General features: G+C 48.6%; 1 protein-coding gene across 3 annotated transcripts in view; it reads left to right on the top strand.

Annotated features, from left to right (window-relative positions):
- The first annotated feature begins 8913 nt into the window (after nt 1–8913).
- The window catches only part of ILF3 (interleukin enhancer binding factor 3), a 33694-nt gene continuing 29153 nt past the window's right edge, over nt 8914–13454 (top strand). For all 3 annotated transcript variants that reach the window (XM_059696796.1, XM_059696798.1, XM_059696797.1), the window contains exon 1: nt 8914–9062. The gene's annotated coding sequence lies outside the window, so the exon portion shown is untranslated. The remainder of the gene's footprint in view (nt 9063–13454) is intronic.

Genomic DNA, 13454 nt, shown 5'->3' with positions numbered 1-13454 from the left:
GACCAGGAATTGGACCATGACCTCCTGGTTCATGAGTCGAGGCTCAACCACTGAGCCACACTGGCTGGGCTCACCTTAACCGTTTTTTGAGTGTACAGTTCAGTGGCATTAAGTACATTCACATTGCTGTGCAATCATCACCACCATCCAAATCCAGGACTCTCTTAATCTCCCCCAACTAAAACTATGTCCCGTTAAACAACTCCTCGTTCCCCCCTGCCGGCACCCTTCACTCTTTCTGTGAATTTAACTCCTCTAGGGACCTCCTATAAGTGTAATCATACAGTAGTTGTCCTTTTGTGACTGGCTTATTTCACTTAGCATGATGCCTTCAAGGTTCATCCATGTTGTAGCATGTATCAGAATTTCCTTCCTTTTTAAAAAAATGGAAATATTTATTTATAAGGTTACAACTGTTTTTGAAATTAATCAGTGCATGAGGCAACAGGTGTGTTTTTTTTTCATTCACATTCACACTAATTACTACTATAAATGAGATATTCATAATTTCTCCAGTTTCGATCTAAACATTGCATCCGTAGTGACAAGATGCGGGTTGTGGTACCGATTCTCTAATTCATCGCGTGGCCCCAGACACGCGGTCTTGGGCCTCTGCCTTCACCCCATCTTACAGGGACAGTACCTTTTTAAACCTACTTTCTAGGCAAATAGGCATAGAATTTATATGAAAGCATTTTGCTAAGGTTGCTAAACAAACAGAAGGTAAACGATGTAGCATTTTATCATACGTTTTCTAACATTTGATTTGCTTTTTATAATTTAAACAAAATAAAGATTGCATCCTCTCAGTAGTTATACAAGGTGAGTTAAAGTAGTAAAGCAGGTCATTCTCGTAAACCCATTCATCCATGCTCTCGGTTAATTATAAAATTAGCTAACACTTTGTGAAAATATAGATTCTTTTCTTTTTTTCTCAATATATTTTATTGATTTTTTACAGAGAGGAAGGGAGAGGGCTAGAGAGCCAGAAACATCGATGAGAGAGAAACATCGACCAGCCGCCTCCTGCACACCCCCCACTGGGGATGTGCCCGCAACCCAGGTACATGCCCTTGACCGGAATCGAACCCGGACCCTTGAGTCCGCAGGCCGACGCTCTATCCACTGAGCCAAACGGGTTCTGGCTAGATTATTTTCAATCACAACATCTAGCAGAGTCACCGACTTTCCTTTGGTTGTTAACATGTCACCGTCATGGTTTGAGAACGTGGACTGTTAGTTTACCTTCTGGGCTGCAACGCGCTGGGGCGACAGGCTCAGCGGCCGCCTCCCCGCGCCGCCGCCCAGGCCCGGCTCTCGCGGGGGCCGCCGGCTGCACGCGGCCCCGGGACAAGCAGCCCCGGCAGGGCGCGAACGGGGCGCGCAGAAGCCGGCGTCCCCCCCGGCGGCCGCAGCCAGCGGGCCGGCAACTGCGGGCGTCGCCGGCCGGGCGGGCTGGAGCCGGAGAGGCAGCTCTGGCGCCCTATACAGTAAACCCGTCCGATTTCCTTCCTTTAAAAAAAAAAAAAATTTTATTGAGTTTTTACAGAGAGAAAGGGAGAGGGATAGTTGGAAACATCGATGAGAAACATGGATCAGCTGCCTCCCGCACGCCCCCTACTGGGGATGTGCCCGCAACCAAGGTACATGCCCTTGACCGGGATCGAACCGGGGACCCTTCAGTCCGCAGGCCGAAGCTAGCCACTGAGACAAACTGGTCAGGACCGACGTCCTTCCTTTTAAAGGCTAAGTAATGCTCCACTGTATTCATTCATCCACTGGTGGACGCTTGGATTGCTTCCATTTTGGGCTGTTGTGAGTAAGACCATGAACACGGGTGTGCAAATACCGCTTCCAGCCCCTGCTTTCCATTGCTAGACCATGTGGTAGTTCCAGGCTTAATTTTTTGAGGAAACACAATACTGTTTTCTAGCTCCATCTTTCTTCTGGGCTGGTTTCATTCCCTGCGAGTTCTTTCATTAAGTACACTCCCCGTCCCTAACCACACCTGGTATTTCCTGGGCTTCAACATCAGAGAAACCAAGGCTTCTCTTGCTCCAAAGTCTCATGACCTGGGGACCACTGGCTCCCGCTGGCCAATTCTGTCACTACTAAACTAATTACTGTGGCTAGGTCGTAGGCCTAGTTTAAAAAAAAAAAAAAATGTGTGTTGGGTTTTTTTAAAATAACTGTTTAGAGAGAGATAAAGGGAGAGGGAGAGATAAAAATATTGATGAGAGCCGAAACCGGTTTGGCTCAGTGGATAGAGCGTCGGCCTGCGGACTGAAAGGTCCCAGGTTCGATTCCGGACAAGGGCATGTACCTAGGTTGCGGGCACATCCCCAGTGGGAGATGTGCAGGAGGCAGCTGATCGGTGTTTCTCTCTCATCGATGTTTCTAACTATCTCTCTCCCTTCCTCTCTGTAAAAAATCAATAAAATATATTTTAAAAAAATTAAAAAAATATTGATGAGAGAGAAACATCGATTGGCAGCCTCCTGCACACTCCCTACTGGGGATCGAGCTTGCAACCCGGGCATCAAACCAGTGACCTCTTGATTCCTGGGTAGACGCTCAACCACTGAGCCACACCAGCTGGGCTCATGGGCCTAACTTTGGAGTCAGGCAGTAGGATCTGAGGATGGAACTACAGATTGAGCTAGGCAGAGGGGTGGTCCCCCATAGCACTGTGGTTAACCCATGTCCACTCTGAGACTGAGGGAAGGCAGCTGGCATGGTTCAAAAAGCTTCCAAGGAGAGTATAATCAGGGGAGTTGGCAGGAGAAATCTGTGAAGATTGTAAGAAATGAGGCGAGCCGCCCAATGCAGGGGTCCTGGTAGAGCCCAAAACGTACTCGGGAGCCAGGCAGCAAGGTAAATAAACACCTTGACTTCTACATAGAAGGGTGCACAGCACATGGCCTGGAAGCAGGGCACACGAGCAGGTGGGCTGCTCGGCTTTGTAATCCTGAGGCCCCTGACCCGTCCCTCATTCTTGATTGGCGCTCAGGCGCAAGGTCTTTCCCTGATTGGCTAATTCAAAGGGAGGGGCTGGCCTTTGCCATTTTAGGATGGCGCCCCCGAGGGGAGCTGCAAGTCATGCGGCCAGCATGGTGGCTGCTAAGTCACACAGCCCAATGGCGGCTGTCTAAACTGTTCTTTGGCAGAAAAGATGACTTTTCTTCTCACAAGATGAGGAGGACAAGCGGATGATGTTCCTGAGGACAGTAAAGGCCTGGGGATGGCCTGACCAATGTGGCTCAGTGGTTGAGTTTCGACCTAGGAACCGGGAGGTCATGATTCTGAAGTATAGTAACCTCCATCTGGGTAAAAACTGCGGTTTGAAATTTTAACCCTGCTATTCTGCCTTCTGTAAACGTTTGCTTGCTTAAATGATCGGGAAAATAAGACTACTCCCCACTCCAGAGAGGCCATAAACTATGCCCCAGACAGCGTTGTCAGTGCTGGCGCCAGGCCAGGCCTTGAGATACGGTCTCACGGCCCTGTCCCAGGACACAGGACTTTTTCTCAGAAGGTCCGTAAGTCTCATCCCAAATTTGGAAAACAAAGAGCTGAAAAACATATAAATTGAAAAGACTTCCACCATATTGGGCCCCAGAATTTGAGAAGCAAGAGTTCCTCCGGGCCTGCTAGCGCTAGTGAAAATGAACAGGACTCCAAATAAATTTGGCTTATTGATTAAGGCGTCTTCTGATTTACAATATAACAATTCGATTCCCAGTCAAGGCAAAGCCCGGGTTGTGGGCTTGATCCCTAGTAGGGAGCGTGCAGGAGGCAGCTAATCAATGATTCTCTTTCATCATTGACGTTTCTCTGTCTCCCTCTCTGAAATCAATAAAAATATATTTTAACGAAACAAAACCAAACCCTGAGGATGGCAGAACCTGTTTAGAGGAAGTGCAAGAGGATGCACAAGAGGATGGGGACAGGCCTTAATCTTCAGCCAACGAGGGGAGGGTGTAATGGGGAGGACAGGGGTGTAGCCAGATGACAGGGGGTGTCAGCCAGATGACAGGGGGTGTCAGTTAAGGCAAGGAAGTAAGAGGATGGCTGTGCATACAGAAATTGTTAACTATGCTGTAATGGAAAGGCAAAGGTAGGAGGCTGGGTTAGGGTGGAAATACAGGGATAAGAGAGGGAAGGAGGCTTCTGGAGTCTCCATCTTGTATGGTAACCAAGTAGAGACCACAGACAAGGAGCATGACAGATGTAGCATGTCAGAGGTTGGGCTGAACACCTCTTGTGCAGCAGCTCCTGGTGGGTGGGGGAGGTGTGGGCCCTGATAAACTACACTTTTAAGGGCGTTTTCGTTTCCTCTACACTTTCACTGCAGCCCAGTGGATCTTCTCAATTAAAAACACCAGGTTGGCCCTAACTGGTTTGGCTCAGTGGATAGAGCGTCGGCCTGCGAACTGAAAGGTCCCTTGTTCAATTCCGGTCAAGGGCACATGCCTGGGTTGTGGGCTCGATCCCCAGTGGGGGACTTGCAGGAGGCAGCCAATTCCATGATTCTCTCTCATCATGGATGTTTCTATCTCTCTCTCCCTCTTCCTTCCTCTCTGAAATCAATAAAAAAATATATATATAAAAAAATAAAAACACCAGGTTGGCCTGGCCACTATGGCTCAGCAGTTGAGCATCTACCCAGGAGATGAACCGAGAGATCATGGTTCCATTCCTGGTCAGGGCACATCCCCAGGTGGTGGGTTCGATCCCCAGAAAGAGGTATGCAGGAGGCAGCCAATCCATGATGTTTCTCTCACCACTGTTTCTATCTATCCCTTTCCCTGAAAACCAATAAAAACATTTAAAAAATTAAGGGCTCTATTAAAACACAACACAACACAACACACACCACCAGGTTGAATGGGGCACAAATCTAGTAGGCAATAATCACAATCATTAACTGTTTCTCCAGCATCCACTCCAGACTGGCCTTTGAGGTTGAAAAACTCACCAAAGCTGTCCAGGAATCCTCCAGAGAGGTGGCTGTTGGAATCAGGATCCTACCTGCCCCTTACTTGGCTTGGGACCCCTTTGTCAGGGGCTGCCTTAGAGGAATAAGATCCTCAAAAGCAAGTTCTTTAAAAAATGTAATCTTGGGCCCCTCCCAAGGAAAGTCTACAGTGATTTTCAGCCTTTTTTTAATCTCATGGCACACACAAATAAATTACCAACATTCTGCAGCATACCAAAAAATACATTTTCTGCCCATCAAACAAAAAAAATAGGTATAATTTTGATTCATTCACTCTGGATGGCTATTGTGTTGGCCGTTACCGTTTTATTTTTTAGTGATTTGAGAGAGAAAAACATTGATTGGTTGCCTCCTGCATGAGCCTGGACCAGGATTGAATTCAAAACCTGGGTACGTGCCCTGACCAGGAATTGACCCCTCCACCCTTCGGTGTATAGGAAGATTCTCCAACCAACTGAGCCACACCACCCACGGCTGTTGTCATCTTTTTAATTTGACAATCTAAAGGAAAAGAGGCAGGTGCCCCTGACTAAACAGTCAGGTATTGCATGTTTTAAAAATTCTTGTGGCATGCCCTAGCTGGTTTGGCTCAGTGGATGGAGTGTCAGCTTGCGGACTGAAGGGTCCTGGGTTCGGTTCTAGTCAAGGGCGCATGCCCGGGCTGTGGGCTCGATCCCAGTGGGGGGTGTGCAGGAGGCAGCCAATCGATGATTCTCTCTCATCATCGATGTTCCTATCTTTCTCCCTCCCCATCCTCTCTGAAATTAATAAAAAAAATTCTTGTGGCACACCAGATGAAAAATCACTGGTCTGCAGACTTGGAGTCAGAAAACTAGAAACCTTTCCTGTTCTACCACTTGGTAGCGCTGTTAGCTTAGCCAAATTGCCCTGCTTCTGAGCAGACATTGCTGATCTTTAACTTTAGAGGTAAAGCCCGTTAGTGTTAAAAGCCAGTTATTACCTTCATCACAACCTGGTAAATTCTAAACTTAATCATCTGAATACAGCTGCCATTACTTTTACCAAACTTTTCATTAATCTCAAGCTCTGTTTGTTTATGAAAGATCTTCATCCCTGGCTGGGTAGCTCAGTTGGTTAGCTTGCAGTTCAGAGCACATATAAGAATAAACCAATAAATTTATAAATAAGTAGAACAATAAATAGATGTTTCTCACCCCCTCTCTAAAATCAATTATAATTTTTTTTTTTTTAAGAAAGCTTTTCAGCCCTAACCAGTTTGGCTCAGTGGATAGAGCATCAGCCTGTGGACTGAAAGGTCTCAAGTTCGATTCTGGTCAAGGGCATGTACCTTGGTTGCAGCACATCCCCAGTAGGAGGTGTGCAGGAGGCAGCTGATCGATGTTTCTCACATCGATGTTTCTAACTCTCTATCCTCTCCCTTCCTCTCTGTAAGAAATCAATAAAATATATTAAAAAAAAAAAAAAGAAAGCTTTTCAAGTAGGGGGGGAGGAAGTTGCAGAATGTCTATTATTTATGTGAAACACAGAAACAGAGATACAATTAAGCATCGTTGGGAGTAAAATGCCTGTGTAGAGAGACACAAAAAACTTTACAACAGCTGCTGAGGAGGAGGGTACCTGGGGGAGGAAGATAGACTTTTCCTCTCACACTCTCTTGCACATTTGACATTTTATATTATGTGAATAGGTTATCAATTCAAAATTCTGTGTTAATAAAAAGCAGTAAGGTCCTGCCGGTATGGCCCAGTGATTGAGCTTCAACCCATGAACCAAGAGGTCACCAATTCAATTCCTGGTCAGGGCACATGCCCAGGTTGCAGGGTTCGATTCCCAGTGGAGGGGGAGGGGGTGTGCAGGAGGAAGCAGATTGATGATTCTCATCATTCATGTTTCTATCTCTCTATCCTCCTCCCTCTAAAATCAATAAAAAACCTATTTTAAAAAAAGTAGGTACAGCATGCACCCATTTCTGTAATCATATCTTTACACCTTTTAAAAACACAACCCTCAGCCCTAGCTAGTTTGGCTCAGTGGATAGAGAGCATCAGCTTTGGGACTGAAGGGTCCCGGGTTTCTGGCTGGATCCCCAGTGGGAGGGCGCTCAGGAGTCAGCCAATCAATGATTCTCTCTCATCATTAGTGTTTCTCTCCTTCTTCCTCTCTGAAATTAATAATTAAAAAACACACAAAACAAACAAAAAACCCTCAGCCAAGGATATATTTTTTTTTATTTTCTAAAATAATGTTACTTGGGTTCTGGGAAAGAATTCAGAGCCAGACCTAAACTATACGGGAACATTTGGTAAATCACATAGGTAGAATAAGTAATTCCTAGAAGAAATGGGCTTAGGAAACAAGTTATAGAGGTTAAAGGAAGGGCCCTTGGAGCTTGGGAGTGAGGAAGCTAATGGTAACATGCCTGGGGCAGGGAGGAGAGGGAAGGGAAAAGGAAAGGGAAAGGCACACATGCTCCCAGAGGGAGAGGGCATGAGACTATGTTTTCTTGCTTTCAGAGAGAGGAGGGGGGTTAGGGGGAGAAGCATGGATATGAGAAACTTTGATGGGTTGCCTCCCAAAGGCACCCCAATCATGGATTGAACTATAAACCTAGGTATGTGCCCTGACGAGAACTGAACCTGTTACCTTCTGGTGTATGGGAGGAAGTTTCAAGCAACTGAGCAACCAGGCCAGGGCCACCCACCCTTTTGAATAATAGCTATAATTCTGGGGCATTTGTCCTGCACTAAAATTCGCCAAGTGCTTTTTTATTATTACTATTTCGTAGAAAAGGAAACGGGGGATCGATCAGACCTTGGTTTTACCGGGGGCCTCAAACCTAGGGCAGGCACTGGACATTGCATCGTTTACAAATTAGCTATGCCGTCCCTCCGTTTTTGCAAGGAAGACCCGCTACTAGGCTGGAAGTCTTGAATTTCTCATCTCTTTCAGGAAGAAACCCTTTTCAACAACTCCTTATTCTGGACCCAGCCTCGCCTAAACAACCATGCCTGTCGAGCGCCAGCCGGACCCTTACACTGAAGAGGGCAGAGCTTAGTTTAGGTACAGGCTGTACATCAGGGATCTTACACGGCGCTCGGGAGGATTCCCCGACAGGCTGGTAAAGAAAAGGTAGCATGTCCTCGGTCCCCAGGGTCTTTCTTTATGAGACCCAAACTGGTGGCCCAGCGTCTGAGTCCCGGCACCGGTTCTCCCGTGAACCCTCAAGTCAGGTCTTTGTTTTCGCATTGCCTCAGTGTCTCCATCTGTGAAAGACAGGCGGAATGACCCGACCAGCTCAGCCCCGCACTCCGGCGGCTCGGGACACTGCCGCCTGGCACTCGCACCTCCGGTCTTCTCCGCTCCTTGCGGAGATGCGGGGAGGGGGTTGGAAGCTCGGCGGGCAGGCCGCCTTTCGAGGAAACGCCTCCTCCGCAGAGATCCAGCTATTATGAGGGCGATAACGGGCCAGATTCCCAGAGGCGTTTCCGCCAACGTACACATGGCGGCGGGTTTAAGATGGTGGCCGCGCATGAGCGTAAACTCCGAGCTTCAGTGAGGACCAGACACTAGACCTGAATTACGTGAAAAGGCGGCTCAAAACCGTCAATAAGAGAGCGCCGGCGTCGTCACATGATGTAGGCAGACCAATACAACGCAGGGAAAGCGAACAGTCCTCATCACGTGGCCAAGGAGGAGTCCGAATTTGCCACTGTCACATGACCAAGCAAAGGCGTGGAAAGGGGGGGGGGAAACGTTCCGACGCCACGTGACGAGCTCGCAACGTCTACGCCCTCATCACGTGACCAGAACCCACCTCCTCTCTTTTCGTCCCTCACTCTCTTAAGCTGGGCCTGCGTCGAACGCAACGCGGCGGCAAGGGGGCGGGGCTCCGGGTGGTCACGTGGCTCCGCACCTCCCTGGCGCGCGCCCGCCCGCTCGCCCCCGGCTCCTCCTCCTCTTCTCGCCATTGCAGTTGGACTCAGCAGCCCGGTGCGCACCGCGTGGCTTTTGCGGGGGAGATCCCGGCGGGTTGTGGCAGGCGGTCGGCGGCGGTGGCGGTCGGGGAAGGGACGCTGACAAGGTAAGCTCCAATGTGGCGGCGGTCAGGCCCGCTCCCGCCTCTGCCCCTCCCCCCCCGCCCGTCCTCCCACTCAGCGTGGGCCCGGCTGGAGAGTCGCGGTGACAAGGCCAGAGGCGCCCCTTGCTTCCCGCCTCCGCCCGGTCCCCTGTCCCGGCGCCTGGCTCATTCTGCCCTCGCCAGCCGTGCTCCCGCGTTTGGCCGTTACTCTCCCCCATTGTGCCGAGGAAACAAAATGGCGACGTCGGCGGCGAGGGCCCCGTGCGCGCGCACCCGTCCTCCCCCCTCGCGGCCCCTCGTTTGGCGGCAGCGCCTCGCGTGGGGGGTGCGCGCGCACCGGGCTCCTGGCTTCAGCCTCCCCCGGCCCGGGCTTTTGTCTGTTGCGGCGCTCCGCGTGCGCGCACGTGCTGGAAACACACACCCCCCCTCCGGCCCAGAGCATCCGGGTCCGCGGGGCAGGAGCGCCTCTCACCCCCATCCTCATCTCCTCCTCTCCTCCTCTTTGTCCCACTCCCGCCTCGGATTCCAGGAGGGTCCTAGGCTCCAGAGGCGGGAAACGTGGTCTTTGTCCTTACATGGCGCGGAGAGGTGGACCCCCTCCCCGGAACCTCTTCCATGTGCGGATTACAGAGGAGGTCTTTGTGGGATCATGGGGTTCCCAAATCCCTGGCCACCCAGGCCTCCCACACTCCTCATCCACACTTGGGGGGGAAGGCTTTGAGATATCCATTTCTTTAGTCCAGGTGTTTCATTGATGTCGAATTTTTTTTTTTCCAGATTGTTTAGAGCTTGCATCCTCCCCCAAAATGGTGATCTGGTGCGATGTTTGGGTGCACTGTAATCTGCAAGCTTGGGACCCAAACATGAGTGCTAAAAACGGTTTTCTATCTTATTTCTTCAAGTAGTAAAATGACTTGAGATTCTTAGGGTTGTTCTTGATGTTCTGCCCTGGTTAATGCTCTGCCTGGATGAATTATTTGGAGTGTACTGTGATCAGCATAGTTTCCACTAGCTCAGTGCCTAAACTTGGGGAGAGTAAGCCATCTCTTCTAAGTAATTTCAAATTTGATTGAAAGTTGCTTGGGGTTCTGCTTAGGGAAGGTGGTGGATCAGCAAGGAATCAACAATTTCTTTGATAAGCCTCCCTTTTCTGGATTCAGGTATTTCAGGTTGTGAACCTGTATTTCTGATGCTTGGTTTTCTTCGGTCGTTACAGTGAGTGGTCCACGGGGAAATACAAGGTGCCGTCAGAAGTTAGAGCTCAAATTTAGGACTTTATGCTCTCCTCAGGTGTCTGTGATTGGAAGTCTCCACGGATTACTCACAGTGCTGCCACTCTGCTTTGTATGTGATGCTTTGTGTGTGGTCATGTGGGATGTAGTGATGGCAGCCACTCATGCTGTGAATGAAGTGTGGGAACCAGAGGCTCATTCACAGCTGGAAAAGGGGGCGCGGGCGGGGGGGGGGGGATCTAGGGCAAACTGACAGGTGCTGTTATGTAGTCCTGGGGTCTTTGCCCCTGAGCTGTAATTCTTGTCCCTGTTTGCAAATGGAACTGTGCAGGCCCTAGTGTTGTCTGTAGCTTATTGGAGGCTGGCAATTACTGCCAGGCTTGGCCTTGCCAGCATTGGACATTTAATTTATCAGAGTCTTCCCTGCCCTAGGAGCTTGGGCAAGCCTTCGAATCGTCTTCTTTCTGGAGTGGAATGGTGCCTAATTGTTGGCAGTTTTGTTTTTCTTTATTTGAACTCATTTAGTGCCTATAGGCAAAAATTTGTTTAGTTACTTCTGGTATACTTGATAATTTTATTCCTTGGAGTGAGGAATCTCTAATTTCTAAAAAAAAGTTTGCTATAAAAAAATCCACATTGGCAAGAGCAGCTGCTAATATTCTGATGACACATGTATGGTGCTTGTTTTTGTGCTCCCCTGGTTAAGTTCTTTTTTTTTTTTTTTTTTTTTTATAATATATTTTATTGATCCTTTACAGAGAGGAAGGGAGAGAGATAGATAGTTAGAAACATCGATGAGAGAGAAACATCGATCAGCTGCCTCCTGCACATCTCCTACTGGGGATGTGCCCGCAACCCAGGTACATGCCCTTGACCGGAATCGAACCCGGGACCTTTCGGTCCACAGGCCGACGCTCTATCCATTGAGCCAAACCAGTTTTGGCCCCTGGTTAAGTTCTTCAGGTAGGCACAGGTGGAGTCCATGATGAGGAAAGAGTCTTCTATGAGTCTATAACTCACTTCTTTGGGTAAACAGTATCTTTTCTGTCATTTTTTAAATTTTTAAATGTTTTTATTGATTTCAGAGAGGAAGGAGAAGGGAGGGAGAGATAGGAACATCAATGATGAGAAGAATCATTGATCGGCTACCTCCTGCACGCCCCACACTGGGGATCGAGCCCACAACCCAGGCATGTGTCCTGACTAGGAATCGTACCGGTGACCTCCTGGTTCATAGGTTGACGCTCAACCACTAAGCCACGCCGGTGGGATCTTGTCTGTCTTTAGGCTTCAGCAAGATGTTAGGATTGGAAATGTTCTCACTTTTGAAAAAGGCTTTAGATGTTTTCTTTAGGATGGACACGTGCCTCTTAACCTCTCTCACCACCTTCCTAATTCTTTCTGATTTTACCTTTTACAGGTCAGAGGTTAGAGAGGAAGGAAGGAAGGGAGGAGGGGAAACAGAGAGAACATTGATGTGAGAGAGACACATTGATTGGTTGCCTCCTGCACCCCTAACCAACCAAGATCAAGCCTGGAACGAGGTACCTGCCCTTGACCAGAATGGCATCTGCAACCTTTCAGTCCTCAAACTGATGCTCTAACCACTGAGCAACTGGCAAGGGCTGTGCAGTTTTTTTAAAAAAGATTTTTTCATTGTTTTTGAGAGAGAGAAACATCAGTGTGTGAGTAAAACATCCATTGGCTGCCTCCTGCACAACCACAACTAGGAATTGAGCCCGAAACCTGGAGGTGAGTGGTAGGATGCCCAGCCAGGGCAGTCTGGTGCAGTTTTGGAAGATGTGTAAATGTCACCATCTGGTATTAGCATATATGGCCCAAAAAGTGGTGACATTTTACTTATTTTTTTTATTGATTTCAGAGAGAAAGGGAGAGGGAGAGATGGAAACACCAATGATGAGAGAGAATCATTGATTGGCTGCCTCCTGCACGCCCCACATTGGGGATTGAGCCCACAACCTGGGAATGTGCCGTGACTGAGAATCAAACCTATGACCTCCTGGTTCATAGGTTGACACTCAACCACTGAGCAGTGCTGGCCAGGCAAGTGGTGACATTTGAAATCACTAGAGGCCCAGTGCACGAAATTTGTGAACTTGGGTGGGGAGGGGGGTGTCCCTCAGCCTGGCCTGCGCCCTCTTGCAATCTGGGATCCCTCGCTCCTTAGGCTCAGCTTGCTGCTCCTTAGTGGCAGGCTACTTACCACTCGGCTTACTGCTCCCTAGCCTTCCATCGGAGGTGGGAAAGACTCCCACCACCTCCGCTGTGCTCGCCAGCCATGAGCCTGGCTTCTGGCTGAGCAGCTGCTCCCCCTGGTAGTCATGTGCATCATAGCGACCGGTCGTTCTGTTGTAACAGCAGCTTAGGCTTTTATTATATAGATAAATGCTTTAAACTTTCTCAGAAATTAAGATTTTTCTAGGCTTTCTGAATTGGGTGTTTTTTATTTTAGCAGAGTCCTGGGAAAGGAAAATCTTATTTTTGTTTCCAGGGGAAGGGTTTGGAATTAGAGACAGATGGTGGATTGATAGGAGTCTAAACACAGGTTGTCAGTGAAGTGTGTCTGAGTCCTGAAGAGATGAGGTTGACTTCAGTTTTCTGCTGCAGCATTTGACAATTTCACCTGAAACAACTAGCTTTCCTTTCTGCTTTGTTTGGGTAAGTTGGTGCTGCCTCTTCAGAGTGTTAGCTGTGTGGGCAGGTATTTGTTAGGGAGCCTTATCAGTGTACTGATTTTTCAAACTTGCTTCTCACCATATTTATGTTCTGTTAAACCCCTGTGAGGTTTTCCCAAGACAGCACTTTGTAGGTGATCCCATTAGAAATTGCAGTTGGGCCGAAACCGGTTTGGCTCAGTGGATGGAGCGTCGGCCTGCGGACTGAGGGGTCCCAGGTTCGATTCCGGTCGGGGGCATGTACCTAGGTTGCGGGCACATCCCCAGTGGGAGATGTGCAGGAGGCAGCTGATCGGTGTTTCTCTCTCATTGATGTTTCTGGCTCTCTATCTCTCTCCCTTCCTCTCTGTAAAAAAAATCAATAAAATATAAAAAAAAAGAAAGAAATTGCAGTTGGAAGTTCAGACATTTTTTATTGGTTGCTTCCCAAACTCATCCCATAGAACCTGAAACCTAGGTATGTGCCC

The sequence above is a fragment of the Myotis daubentonii genome, chromosome 5, assembly GCF_963259705.1.
Source record: "Myotis daubentonii chromosome 5, mMyoDau2.1, whole genome shotgun sequence".
NCBI classification, from domain to species: Eukaryota; Metazoa; Chordata; class Mammalia; order Chiroptera; family Vespertilionidae; genus Myotis; species Myotis daubentonii.
The sequence above is the reverse complement of the archived record's forward strand: the minus strand, read 5'-3'. Positions and strand labels throughout refer to the sequence as shown.